General features: G+C 34.0%; 1 non-coding gene across 1 annotated transcript; it reads right to left on the bottom strand.

The window, feature by feature from the left end:
* Positions 1-236: 236 nt before the first annotated feature.
* Positions 237-343, bottom strand: LOC129316981 (small nucleolar RNA R71). The gene has a single exon (XR_008594889.1). It is a non-coding gene; the product is annotated as a small nucleolar RNA R71 (small nucleolar RNA).
* Between the last annotated feature and the right edge of the window lie 15403 nt (positions 344-15746).

The following is a 15746-nucleotide window of genomic DNA, read 5'->3' as shown; positions in this document are numbered from 1 at the left end:
ATGGGTTACCAGGAGAGGATTGTCATAGGTTTTTGCATACTTTCCTATTGGTTTGTGATACTATGAAGCCTATGCATGTAAATGTTGATGATGTTCAAGCTAAGGCTTTTGTATTTTCTCTTGAAGGTTTAGCAAAGGAATGGTATTTCAACTACCCTTCTTATGTGAAAGTGAGCACATGGGCCGAGCTAAGAAGACTCTTCTTAGATAAATTCTTTCCAAATTCCAAGGTCACCAATTTGAGAAAGCAAATCTATGGGGTCCAACAAGGAGAGGATGAGAGTCTCTATGAGTATTGGACTAGATTCCAAGGCCTTTTGGCTAAATGCCCACACCATCAAATTTCTAGTGAGAATTTAGTCCAATATTTCTATGAGGGCTTGATTCCAAGAGACAAAGTTAACATTGATGCCGCTAGTGGTGGATGCTTGATTGACCTCACTTCCTTAAAGGCTTGGGAACTAATTGACAAGATGGCTTCAAGTGGTGCTCAATACTCTACAAGGGAAAAGAGAAATGTGAATATGGTAGGTTCCTCAGTTCTTAATGATTCATATGTGGACTTGCTAGCTGCCAAGATTGGGAGAATGTTGGCTCCACAAATATCTCAAGTGAGCAATGTAAGTACTTCTCAAGCACTTGTCCCTTATTCTTGTACTTTTTGTGACTCACCTATGCATGTAGAAAGCAATTGTCCTATTAAGTTTGAACAAGTAAATGCTATCTACAATGGAAAACAATCCTATGGTGGGAGGCAAGGGCAAGGAGCTTATTCTAATACTTACAACCCTTCATGGAGAGACCATCCTAATTTCTCCTATTCAAATCCAAATGTGGCTTTACAAGACAATCAACAAAGAGGATCCTATCAAAACACCTTTGGCCGTGACCCTCCACCTCATTTGTCTCAAGGTAGCTCTTCTCAAAGCTACAATCCAAGTGGTAATTCTCTTACACCTTCTTCTAATTCTTATAGTGATAGGAGGCTTGTTCCAATTGAGAGTTCTTCTAATTCGAACTCTTCTAATGATGTGAATGTGTTACGTAAGCAGTTGATTGAAATGAACTCTTTGTATAAAAACATGTATGATGGCTTAGGGAACAAGGTAGAGAGTATGGGTAACAAGTGTGAGAACATGAACTCTAAAATTGATGCCCTTACTTCTCAAATGAATATGCTTGCTAACCAATTAAGTGCAGCCAATGCTCAAGCCTCTACATTACCATCCAACACCGTTGCTAATCCTAAAGCTAATCTTAATGCTATCACATTGAGGAGTGGCAAGGAGTTGGGAGAAAGAGTACAAGAAGACAAAAGACAAGGGAAGGCCGAGAAGCCCTCTTTAAATTCTTCAATTGATGTTAATGTTTCTAGTTCTTCTTTTGCTCCTAATGATGCATCTTTTTGTAGAGATGATGAGGATGAAAACATTGAGGAGATCATATGTGAGCAACCACCATCTAAGGTGGAAAAGGGGACTATGGCCGAGTTGTTTAGTAAGGAAAAAGAGGGAGAGGCCGAGCAAAGTGAAACAAGAAAGGAGAGTTCAAGGAAGGAAGAAGGAAAGCAAAGTCAAGAGATTATGAAGAAGCTTCCTTTTCCACAAGCACAAGTGGTCCCTAAGCAAGTAAAGGGACAATTTGATCAAGAGGTATATGATTTCTTCCACAAGATTCATGTTAATGTACCCTTGATGGATGTAGTTAAGAACTTTCCTAAGTATGCCAAATTTTTGAAAGATTGTTGTACAAATAAAAGAAAATTTAGGCCTAATGCAAGGGTACAATTACCCTCATCTGTGAGTGCTATCATGAAGCCTCAACTCCCTATAAAATGTGAGGACCCCGGTTCCTTCACAATTCCATGCAAGATTGGCAACACACATTTTTCTCATGCATTGATAGACTTAGGTGCAGCCATTAATGTTATGCCTCTTTCAATTTATCATGCCTTGAGTCTTGATTGCATGCATAAGACACCTATGATATGCCAATTAGCGGATAGAAGTGTTAGAAGACCACATGGAGTAGTAGAAGACTTGTTGGTTTGTGTTAAAGGTCTATTATTTCCTGTGGATTTCTATGTGCTTGATATGTCAAAAGAAGGGAGTGGGGATGATATTTTGATTTTAGGAAGGCCATTTATGAGGACTGCCCGTACATTGATTGACATGGAAAAAGGTAGTTTGATTTTGAAATGTGGAGAGGATCATGTTATTTTTAATATATATGAAGCAATGAAACATCCTTTTGAGGATTATTCTTTGTTAGGTGTAAGTTCCATTGAGTTATTGCTTCATGATGCTTGTGAGTCTCACATGCTTGATTCTTTCTCACATGTTGATGATGATTTGTCTCTTGTTACTACTACATGTATTGATGGATGTAGTTGTCCTATTTGTTTAGAGATTGATGCATGCTTGAATGATGCAACTACTTCTTCTCATGATTTGTTTAAAATATCTCCTATGCTTGATCTTGAAATGCTTGAGAAGGGTATATCTTCTTGTGTTGTAGGTACTAAAGCCATTAAGGCCGAATCTATGAGTTTTTCTCCACTCGAGCTTGATGTTCTTAGGATTCCCAAGCTATTGGAGGAAAATTCTACACTTTCACATGTCGAGGCCGTGGCTCAAGTCCAAGCACTTGAGGACAAGTTGCAAGAAAAGGGGGAGGCTGTAAAGAAAGAAGAGGAGAAATCAAAAACAAGTGAGAAGCCTAAAAGACAAGATAGTACCATGGAATATTCCACCAAATTAGACTTGAAGAAGCTCATTCCCTCTTGTGTAGAGCCACCTACCTTGGAGTTGAAGCCTTTACCATCCAATCTCAAGTATGCATATCTCATTGAGAATGAGAAGCTTCCGGTAATAATTTCTAACTCTTTATCTCTTGAGGAAGAAAATGCATTACTTGATGTGTTGAGAAAGAACATACATGCTATTGGTTGGACTTTGGCTGACATTCCTGGTATTGACCCTATTGTGTGCACACATAAAATTTTTCTTGAGGACAATGCTAAGCCCATTAGGCAACCACAAAGGAGACTTAACCCATTGATTTTAGATGTGGTAAAGAAAGAGGTTGTTAAGCTACTTAGTGCTGGGATCATCTATCCTATAGCTGACAGTGAGTGGGTGTCTCCAACCCAAGTTGTACCTAAGAAAGGGGGGATTACTGTGGTAAAAAATGAGAAAGGAGAGCTTGTTCCAACTAGAGTTCAAAATGCTTGGAGAGTGTGCATAGACTATAGGAAGCTCAATAATGTGACTAGGAAGGACCATTTTCCTTTGCCTTTTATTGATCAAATGCTTGAGAGATTGGCTTCCAAGTCCCATTATTGCTTCCTAGATGGGTTTAGTGGGTATTTTCAGATTCCTATAGCTCCTAGTGACCAAGATAAGACTACCTTTACATGCCCCTTTGGTACATTTGCCTATAGGAGGATGCCTTTTGGTCTTTGCAATGCACCTGGTACTTTTCAAAGATGCATGATGTCCATATTTTGTGATTTTATTGAACATTGCATGGAAGTCTTTATGGATGATTTTACTGTGTATGGTGAGTCCTTTGATTCATGCTTGCATTCTTTAGATAAAGTGCTTGGTAGGTGCATTGAAAAGAAGCTTGTGCTTAACTTTGAAAAATGCCATTTCATGGTAGATAAAGGAATTGTTTTAGGCCATTTGATTTCTTCCAATGGCATAGAGGTGGATAAGGCCAAAGTAGATGTGATTGCTTCTTTGCCATATCCTGTTTGTTTGAAAGATTTGAGATCATTTTTGGGACATGCAGGCTTTTATAGGAGATTTATAAAGGGGTTTAGTGAAATTGCTTTGCCTATGTCTAAACTCTTACAAAAAGATGTTGATTTTGTTTTTGATGATGCTTGCAAAAGGAGTTTTGACACTTTGAAAAGCATGCTCATTTCCCCTCCCATTCTTAAAGCCCCAAATTGGTCTTTACCTTTTGAGTTGTCATGTGATGCTTCTAATTTTGCTGTGGGAGCTATGCTTGGTCAAAGAGAGGGCAAGTTATCATATGTGATTGCTTATGCATCTAGGACCCTAGATTCAGCTCAGGTTAATTACACCACAACTGAGAAAGAGTTGTTTGCTATTGTTTTTGCACTTGATAAATTTAGATCATATCTTCTTAACTCTAAAGTTGTTGTGTACACTGACCATGCTGCTGTGAGGTACTTGTTTAAGAAGACAGATTCTAAGCCTCGCTTGATTCGATGGGTGATCTTAATGCAAGAATTTGATGTGGAGATAAGGGATAGGAGTGGTTCTACCAATCAAGTAGCGGATCATTTGTCTAGACTACCTCATTTAAAAGCTACTATGGTAAACTCTAACCCTACTATTCCTTGTGATTCATTTCCTGATGAGGCATTGTGTGCCATTTCATCTAAGCCTCCATGGTATGCCTCTTTTGCTAACTATATTGAGTGTAGAGTCTTGCCTCCTTGTGCTTCACGTTTTGCCATTGAAAAATTGAAAAGAGAGTCTAGATTTTACATTTGGGAACCACCTTTGATGTGGAAGATTTGTAGTGATAAAGTGATTAGGAGGTGTGTTGATGATGTTGATGTGCCTTCTGTTCTTGAATTTTGTCACTCTCATGCATGTGGTGGTCATTTTAGCTCAAATAAGACAGCTAGGAAGGTTTTAGATTGTGGATTGTATTGGCCTAGCTTGTTTAAAGACTCTTATGAATTTTGTAAAGCATGCTTGAAATGTCAAAAGGTTAGTAGTTGGGGTAAGAGACATGAAATGCCTCAACAACCCATTTTATTTTGTGAGATTTTTGATGTTTGGGGCATTGACTTCATGGGTCCCTTTCCACCATCCTTTAGTTTTGAGTACATATTACTTGGTGTTGATTATGTTTCAAAGTGGATTGAAGCCATTCCTACTAGAACTTGTGATGCTAAGATTGTTTTGAAGTTTCTCAAATCTAATATTTTTTGTAGGTATGGAGTTCCTAAGGCCTTGGTAAGTGACCAAGGATCCCACTTTTGCAATAAGATGATGAAGGCTCTCTTGGCTAAATATGGGGTGCATCACAAAATCTCTACACCATATCATCCCCAAACTAATGGCCAAGCCGAAGTATCAAATAGAGAAGTCAAGAAAATCCTAACCAAGGTGGTGAACACAAATAGGAAGGATTGGTCTTTACACTTGGAGGATGCTTTGTGGGCTTATCGGACCGCTTATAAGACTCCCATTGGCATGTCTCCTTTTCGATTGGTGTATGGAAAGGCTTGCCACCTCCCTGTGGAGATAGAGCATAGGGCCTATTGGGCCATCAAGAAACTAAACTTGGATTTCCATCTTTCGGCTAAGGAGAGATTTCTTCAAATGCAAGAACTTGAGGAGCTTAGGTTGGATGCCTATGAGTCTTCTAGAATCTATAAGGAGAAAACAAGGATCCTTCATGACAAGCTAATCTTGAGGAAAAAGTTCCAAGAAGGAGATCAAGTCCTCTTGTTCCAAACAAGGTTTATTCATAAGCATGCCAAGTTGAAGTCTAAGTGGGAGGGACCATATCTAGTGACCAAGGTGTTTCCCTATGGGGTTTTGCAACTCTTGAATAAAGCCACGGGTTCCACTATGCAAATCAATGGTCACCTATGCAAGCTCTACAAAGATGCCAAATCACTTCAAAAGGAGGAGGACTTCTCTCAACATGTTTTTGAACCACCATGATAAGGTTGTATCTCTCTAACCTTGAGCTTTTACCTTCCTTTAATTGATATATTTAATGATAGGTATAGTTCAAGTGTGGGGGAGATGAACCTAGTAGGAAAATTAGAGTTTATTTGCTTTATTTGACTTCTTTGTTTTGTGTTTTAGTTTGAAAAAAAAAATATCTGCACCACACTTTTGTTATGCATTCATTATTGATCTCACCTTATTTTATCACTAGTCTATACATACATTGAGGACAATGCATGATTTAAGTGTGGGGGAGAGAAATAAACATTTTGTTTTGTTTGTTTGGTTTTGTTTGGTTTTGCAAAAAAAAAATTCAAAAAAAAAATTTCTTTGTTTTGTTTTGTTTGAGGTTACTTAATTACCTAGCTCTTGAATGGATATTTTGATTCTTGAGATGTGGTAATTTTTAGGATTGAATAGGTGTGAAGTGAACATTCTTTTACCTTGAATTAATGGATTAGAGTGGCATATTACCCATTCATGGAAGAGGCTAAACACTCATGTGTGATTAATTCCTTAGTGATGTTACCCTCTAGAATTTGTTTCACTTCTTAATTAAGACCATATATCTTGCACTTGTTTGATAGGAGATGAGAGATGGCATTCATAAAAAATAGCCAAGAGCCAAATAGCCAACCTATTATTATTTATTATCCTTTGTTAGCCACTTTGAGCCTTTGGTTTGATTCTTAAAAAAAAAATATTCACCCTATTTTTCCCCAAGGAATGCATGTTACACTTTTATATGTCTTTTTAATATTCATTGCATGTCCTAGATCAAATGAGTGGATGCCTATTATCATTTCTCTATCCATTACTTCCATTGTTTTCAAAGAGTTAGGGGCAACCAAAAAAAAAACAACAAAGATAGATTTGAAAAAAAAAATAGTCAAAAAGAAAAGAAATAAAGTTGCTAGAAAAAGAAAAAAAAAGAAGAAAAAAAAGAAAAGAAAGAAAAAAAATAAAAATAAAAATAAAAAGTTGCCTAGCTCATCCATTCCATTTGTTTTATTATTTCTTATCATTTCTTTCCATCCTCATTGTGTTAAGGTGTTCACTCAATTGAGTTAGGTTATGCTTTGCATATTAAGGGGATATATCTTGATTTAGCATTATTTTGATGCTAACCCTATTTTTTTTTATATACATGCATTTCTTAGACATCCTTTCATTACCTATATCACAACCTAATAAAGTCCATTTGATTCTTGATTGCAAGTGCTATTTAGTGATGGAGATGTAGAAGGGTTACAAATTCATAGTAGGGTTTATCCTAAGAAATTTTGAGTGAAATTTAATACCTTATACACTTTGAGTGATGAGAGCAAACACTTAACCTAGAGAGGCTTACTCTTTGACATTGATTCTTGGTAAGGGTTTGTTTGTGATGTGCATAATTCTTTCGTAATTATTGCCACATTGATTGATAATTTGTAGAAGTTCATGAGCTAGTATTTTAGTGACTTGAAACAATGTTTTTCTCTTATTTCTTTGTCTTATAGTTTCTTTTGGGACCTTTTTCACTTGATTTTGCCCGGAGTGCAAAAGCTAAGTGTGGGGGAATTGATAGAACACATTTGTTACCCACTTTTATTTGTCAATTAGGACCATTTTATTAATGATTTATCACCTTCAAGTGCACACATTGCATTAGATTTGGAACTTTGCCTAAGTTTCTAAGATCAGTGCACTAGGGGCATTTTGGTCCAAAAAATGAACTTTTGAGAAAATGTACAAGAAAAATTGACAAAGTGCATTTTATGTCCAGTTGATGAATGGTGAAATTATATTTTTAAAATTCATTTTAGTTTGGGAGTAATTAAATAAAAAAGTCAACACTTTCTTAAGTGTCTTAGTTTGTCCTAGTTTTTGGTTTGCCTTTGTGTGAAAATTTTTATATAATTTTGTGCAGCCTGAAACTTGGTTAATTTAATAAATTCTCCCTTCTAATTATGAATTTAATTCTGGACATGAATTAGATTTTATTATATCATATGCTATTTAATTGAATTATGTGATTTATGTGACATAGGTGGCATGTGACTTGTGCATCAATTGGGCAATTGAGGTCAACACTCCTTGAGGACAATGGCTGATGGTTTGCACGTGAATTATGATTATTTTGAGGGATTAGATCAGCTAAAATGATGTGGATGACACATGGGAAATTAGGCACACATTGGAATCATCTACAAACCAATAGGAAGTTGCCACCTTGCAAGTGTGACAAGGCTCCCATTTACATTTTAATTTCTTTTTCCTTATTTTAATTAAGCTTCAGCTGATGGGAGACACCAAGGAGCACGCCATTTTAAGTCCCAAATGGGATCCAACACATATCTCATTCATCTTCCACATTCTCTCTCTCTTGTTCATAGTGTTCTTCATTTTCTCTCTTTTGTTCTTCATTTTCCAGCACCCTAACCTCCATTTTCAGCCACCAAACCTCCACAAAACTCATACCATTCTTCTCCTCTCTTCATTTTCGTTCCATCCCTTCCATTTTCACAAGGATTGAAGCTCATTTCCATCATTCAAGAGCTATGGAGTTTGGCCTTCACAAGCAATCACTAGGGTTCTTGAAGATGAAGATTGGCTAAGTTTCTTTGTGGAATCCTAGAGAGATGAAGATGGAGGATGAGTCTTGAGCTTCAAATTGGCTAAGTTCTTTTGTTTCCTATCCTCTTCTCTTTTTACTAGATGGTTAGATTCCTTAATCTAGGGTTTAATCATCTTAGCTTATAAATTCTAATTTGAATTTGATGTTGATGTAAAGAGAGAGGATTGTTTCATTTAATTTCTTCCTTGGACAGCCATGACTGAATTTTGCCACTCTTTGTTTGGCACATAATCTTGTGTTTTTCAATTAGTGAATTTCTTGTGTTAATATTGCATAATCTTGTGGTGTTAATGCTTGTGTTGTTGAGTAGCTTGACATAATCTTGTGGTTGCTCAATTTATGTGTTTGACCATGGCTGTTGAGAGAGGATTTTGAGTGAATCACTTGGCTAATGTCTTCACCAATTGGTTAATTGAACTAGGGACTTTAATCTAAGACCTAGGGAGGTTAGCTAATTAGGTTAATTGGCTTAGGATAATTTTCTTAAGTCATGACAGCTTTAGTCAAGAGGAAAGGGAAGCTAAACTTAGCCTAATCATGAGAAGATAATGAGTCCAAAATCAACTAATCTCTAGGGTTCCATTATTGTAAAAAGGGAAGTTCATTTCACTCACTTTCACTAGCATTTTAATTACTTGCATATTAGGTAATTAGTTTAGATAATTAGCTAGATAACTAAATTCCTACAAACTTTGGTTGATTTATTTCACTAGATAACTTTCAATTAGACTTAAAACCATTCCTTGGGAGATGACCTAGGGTTGGCCCTATATTGCATTAGGGTTAGCTTTAGTGTAATTTTGAGGATAAGCGACTAATTTCCTATCATAACACTAAAGGGAGGACGTGCAGAAGTTGTCAATTCAACAATTAATTATTCTTATATTTGGTATGCTTGTAAGCTTTTCAAACTTACTAAAAATGTGAGACTCAAAAGCTCTACATCTGAAACAGAGAAGGAAGAAATTGAAATCTTCTCACAATGGTTGCTAAGTGTAGGTGATGGGTCTTTAGGTCTTCCATACTAAGGAATTGTAGAAATTGAAATCCTCCCTGAATTGTTTATTATGAATTATGATGATCCAATTAAAGCAATAGTTCAATCTACTTATCCAATGTTGCTTGATAGGTTCAGTGAACTAGAATATTTCTGTGAGAGAGCAATATTGGCTCCAACACTAGATATAAGAGATTGAGGTTGCATCATGCACATATTTGGAACAGAGCCGGGTGAAGATAATGGATGCAAGTGCTGTCAATCAAAATCAGGGAAGAACTGTAGTTGATAAGAACTTAAGTTCCATTGGGAGAGAAGTTTGACAACACCACTGTAGTTCTAATATATGAGTGATTTTGGCATAAGAAAGTTCCTCTAGAAAAGAACTTTTTAGTGACTATGCACTATGTAGTCTTGTCTATTAGTTACCCAAGTAGTTGTATTGTTTCACCTAATTACATCTTCACTTTTTTATGTTGTTAGTTAAGAATTGAAGCAATTGATATAATGGATTTATCGTCCAATAATGCTTGTTTTCTTGCTATACCAGTGCATTTTTTATCACTATCATAATATATATTTTAATTCTTGTAGCTTGTGGATCCAATTGAGAATTGATATAAAGATAAAGAAGCAAGAGAATGAGCTACAAAAAATTTATTGAAGTTCATTATTGATCATGTCTGTGGATTCCCATCTTCCCTAGGATAAAGAATTGGTACAATAACACAAGCTATTAGATATCATAGTGAGTTTGCTTGTAAACCCATATTAAGCAGTGTTGTCAAAGGCGCTCACCTTAGCGCCTAAGGTGCAAAGGCGAGGCACTGAACGTGGCCATCACCTCTCAATGAAGAGAGGGGATGGGTTTGGTCAGGCGCTCGCCTAAGGGCGCCTTGTGCACTTTGCATGATCAAAAGGCGCTCGGCTAATAGCAACCTGAAGCAGTAGAGAAGAAAAGATCGAGATCAACAAGGACTGGGTATTTGAGAAGCAAAGATGACAATTGGGACTATGTGTTGTAGAAGAGAAGATGAGGAAGAAGGATGACGCTAGTTCGGAATAGAAGAGAAGACGATTCATCCACCGATTGGATATTGCGTGATTGACTGAGCATTACAATCATGAGTCACAATTTTTATAAAAATGGAAGATTCATCCATGGACTTGTGATTCATAAGCGTGATTGGGTAGTGGATATTTCAATATTTTATATCATATTTTAATAAATATGATATAAATATAGAAAGTTATTATATGATATAAAAAATAAGGAAACTTGTATCATATAAGAAAATAGGAAAGATTTTAATTTATTATAAGAAATTATTTTTGATTGAATTTTTAAATATGATAAGAGAACACAAGTTCATATGAAGGTTTAAATAAATTTATATTTATCATTTTATCTATAGTTAGTTGGCTATATGTGTTGCATTTTTACTTGGTAACACCTTGCTTCATTCAAGCGTGCACCTTTCTAGCGCCTTGCGTCTATAGCATTTTACAGGGTTTGTGTCTTGAGTGCGCCTTTTGCCTTTAATAACAATGATTTTAAGTAATATGACTTTGTTGTTTCAGATCATTAATGAGAGCAATAAGGCAAAGAAGTGGCTAGGAGAGAAATTACAAAAACAAGATTTCTTGCCCGAAGACAATGGACCCAATTATATGGTCAAATGATATTAAAAGCAGGGTTGAGGATTTGAAATTATTTGAAATTGGCAAAATTGCACTGACTCAATTCTTTTTTTTTCATGATTCAATTAATGCGATATCTTATCTACTTTATTGCATAGTAAATTTGAGTTTTCTTTTTCTTTTTCTCCTTTTTTCCCTTTCTTATTCATCAAGTGATTAATTTATACAAGAATCTAAACTCTATTTTAACCATATTTTTTGTAACAAATTGGATCAAGGCATGAGGCAATCTTTAAAGCATTAAACTTGACAAGAGAGTCAAGCAACTGACTAGAATTTTTAGATTGATGCAGCTTACAAGTAGATCTTATAGTACTTTCAAATTGTGTGGCCCGGCTGTCAGCAACTGATTAGAATTCGTCCATGTCAATATGGGATCAAAATGTCAAGAAATTAACCACATCCAAATGAAGTAGAAATAGGCGGTACATTGGGTTTCACATAGCTGAAAGCATCCTTTTGTAACCATGGAAATGATAATTTTGAAAAATTAAATATACTAAATTGATTACAATATTATTCCATGGACAAGGATAATTTTTTTTCTTTTACAGATTATTTGGAGTGATAATTAGATATACTAAATTATTAGATATACTCATAGGATAGTGAACACACAAGATAATTGGATTTACTCATCACCCATATTAATAATTTCTTTTAAGTTCACTATGAATAATTATTTGTTTGATCTTGCAGTACTTGAAATGGGCATATTTGGAAGTCATTGATTGTCATGCTAGCAAGTAGGTACATGGATTTTTATTGTACATAAAGGCTGACATTATAAGCTGCTCTAGATCTTGTGACTTGTATTGCTGTTTAAAACTTTCTGTCACTAATATTTTTCTTCTTGTGTTTTCCTATTCTAAAGCTTGAACAAGATGATTATGAGCAAGGGATGAAAGGAAAACATTATTACATGAAGATTCAGTTTTAAACTTGACTTGATATAAAGCAATTTAAGTTGACTTTCATTTGAGATATTTTATTATAGACATAGTGAACCGTCAAATTTGTACGGGTTAATCAATAACTCAATTTTATTTTCAAGATGCAATAGATGCGGATTCCTTTAGATTTATACTTATAAAAAAATATATTAAATAAAGAAATATTTCCTAATTTCACATAAAATGTAAATTATTAAGATAACCTGCATTCCTTGGCAGAGATGTAGAATAAATAGAAATAGGCATAATAACATTTATTATACTCAGATTTCCAACTTAAACAGACTTATTTTATTATATCTAACTTGTAAAACTTATGAGGAATGAGTTAACGAATTTCGCTTGAAAATTGGTATTGGAACAAATAAAGTAATTTCGTACGATGCAAATTTGTTCAAAAGGTTAAAAAAAAATTAAAACAGTCCACCAATTTCACTAACAAATTTTCTTCAAAGATTGAAGATAATGATAATTAATTTATTCTTCATTGATAATCCCGGTAACGGATGGGAGCCAGCCAAGATTTTTAAAATCACATTAGCATTTTACACTGTCTAAAAGGAACATCTAAGATATAAGACATATGATTACTTACAAATTTTTCCATAATTTTTTAAAAAATGAATATTTATGTCGATGAATTTATTTAATGAGATGATATTATTAATTTTCTTTTAAAATTCAAAACGTAAAGGTCTCAGGTACTTCACTCAATTGTGTCAGGTAAAATTCGTGCAGTGCACGGGATCTAATCTCTTATTAGTACATGAATATTTAAAATTAGATTACCATCTTCCATAAAAAAAAAAAAAATGTAAGAAATAAGACATATAATTATATACAATTTCTATAGAAGACATCCATGTGATTGTTTCCATGAAAGTACTCTATAAACATGAATCTAAATAATAATTAAAGTTAAGTAGAAAAAAATTGAAGACACCATCAACAAGTACTCATTTTCATCTTCCAGAAATTATTTTAAAAAAACAATTTCATTTTGATAAAGAAATCTAAAAAGATGACATTGTTAATTAGATTTTATAATTCAAAATGTTGAGGTATCACCAAATCTCTCCTATTGGTCAACATACTTTGGGATAATGTTAATTATCCTCTCCCATTGATCAATTAATTTTTGTATAATGAATTTACTTTTAATCTAATATTAATATTACTATTTTATTGGTTAATGTGATTGAATATTTTTTTTTTGATTGTTGACAGAATTTATTTATTTTCATTTAGTTTAATTTATTTTTATCTTTTCATGAGATGATCAATTTAGATGTGATTAAATATTTTTTTGGATAGGTTGATAGAATTTAATTTATTTTTATTTATTGTAATTGATTTTTATCTTTTCATGGGATGATCAATTTAATTTTAATCTAGTATTAATATTACTATTTTATTTGTTGATGTGATTGAATATTTTTTTGTTTGATAGAATTTAATTTATTTTTATTTATTTTAATTGATTTTTATCTTTTCCATGGGATGAGAGTGTTAAATTTTATTTCAAATTTTTCCTGAGTAATTTATCATGGAGCATTAACTATATTGTTTCTCATGTTCTCGAGTCTAGCTAGAGAGTTTTTGTTCCTAATACAAGAATACCTTTGTGTGTCTCTTAGTCTCATATGCCCTAATTGATGATTGATCAACCATTCTCCTAAGTGGGTTTGTTGTCGATGGTAGAGAGCTAGGCAGCCAGGGTGGAGGAGTTTTGTGCCTCTTTCGGGCCAATGTCAGGGAGAGGATGTCGAGTTCATCCACATACTTCTTGAAGAATTCGAGGGCTTGACTTCATCGTGCTTGAATGACAGCCTTGGGACGAGTTTCTTTTTACTAGGTCCATCGCCATGGTCTCCCCCGTGGGAACGTTAATAGCGAATTCATTTGTGATTGGGCATTATAAGATAAGGCATTTCAATTCAAAACAAGTTTCCAACATTTCAATTCACACATGAAAAGTTGTGATGTCACGAACACATCGATCATATTCATATGCACACTCATGCAACGCATGATCATGCTCATAAATCAATAGAGGAACTCTCAAAAGTTTAGCCATCTCAAATGTGTCAATATCAATGGTATCAACAATATTTGTTTCAAATTCCTTAATTCCAACCCATGCAATGCACAAGAAACTGTCTAGTTATAATTATAACTCATTAAGGAATAAGGAATACATAGGAAATATTTCAGTTCGATACAATATAATTAAAAATTAATTAATTGATACAAAGTTCTTGTAAAGTTCTTGTATTACGATACAAAGTTTTTTATCCTTTTATGGTTAATGCTATGATGCAAAGGTTTAAACACACATATGCATGCTTCTAATAAATTAGATGTAAATAATTACCAAATTTTTTTAAGAAAACATTAAACATTAAACAATATTACTATAAATAAAGCTCAAAAATATCAAATGGCAAAAATATGCAAGTTCATACTGATTTTATTTTTTAAATACCAAAATTTTATTTTTTAAATCATCAGACTTTGTCCCAACAATTCAACACATATTATATAATCAATCAAGTCTATATCAGAAAGCCTGTAATCATCAGACCATATGAGGTACCAAATTAAACTTGTAAGAATCATAAGTAACACCAAATATCTCAGTTCCATTAAACTTGACATAATGAAGTTGTACCAAACCTGTACATATAATGAACATTATAGCAAAAGACGAAAATCTTAGTTCAATTAATCATGTATTATATAATAAATTTTATATTAGAGGACAATGCCTCATTACTTCATGCGTTGTTCTGAGTTCCTTCAAACAGTCGCAACTGAATTTCTTCCATCTTTACCTATTCATCTAAACCATCAAAAAATATTATTATTAATCATTTAATCAAGAAGAATCTGCCGTCTGGCTATTCAATATAACTATAACATTCCCAAGTAGTAAAGTAAACTATTAATTTATAAGCCTTTAGGAATACCCCTTTTAAATCCTAGACACATGGTTTGAAAACTCGTAGAATGCATCTTATTGGTTAGCAATTGTGCTATCTCATTGGTCAAAATTACTTTGGTCTAAGTTTAATTCCCTTCTTCCAATGGCTAACTCTATTTTTTCTTTGCACCTACATTTATTATGAGTATTCATTAATTCATCATTCATTCATTCATTGTTAGTAGCTCAACCGTCTAGCACGCATGAATTTTAAACGAGAGCATTAACTTCAACTATTTCTCCATATTCATTTATGCCTCCCGCTATTCCCAATGTTTATTCCATTCCTCCCATTAGTTTGTAGGTTTGTTTTTATCATTTCTTTGTTTGTTCTTACTTAATCTGCAGGTCTGTTCTAGCTGATCTATCTTCTTTTTCTTTGTTTGGTTCCTACTGTATTTTTAGTTGATGGTTTTAGTTTCCTAGATGGCTACTGATCATTTCACTCCCTTAAAAGATCTTCAAGAGGGTGTTGTTGATGATGAGGTTTGTGTTCGGATTGTATGCAAGTTTTGGGTTGATGATCTTGGCTTCTATCAGATTGCAAAGTCTCTCAACTTTGTCATTTCTGATATGGAGGTTAGTCTTCTAAAATATTATCTTTATATCTCATTCCCATCATCTAATTATCTGCCACATTTCTTCTTTTACATCTCTTATAATTTTACTATTTTTATTGTTTATAGGGAACTCTTCTAATGGTTGTAGTTGATGTTATCCATCGCCTATTGCTTATTCTTCATGAAGGTTCTACATATAACATCCA

This window comes from Prosopis cineraria, unplaced genomic scaffold, assembly GCF_029017545.1.
Source record: "Prosopis cineraria cultivar Desert tree isolate PC_DT_omini unplaced genomic scaffold, ASM2901754v1 PC7, whole genome shotgun sequence".
NCBI classification, from domain to species: Eukaryota; Viridiplantae; Streptophyta; class Magnoliopsida; order Fabales; family Fabaceae; genus Prosopis; species Prosopis cineraria.
The sequence above is the reverse complement of the archived record's forward strand: the minus strand, read 5'-3'. Positions and strand labels throughout refer to the sequence as shown.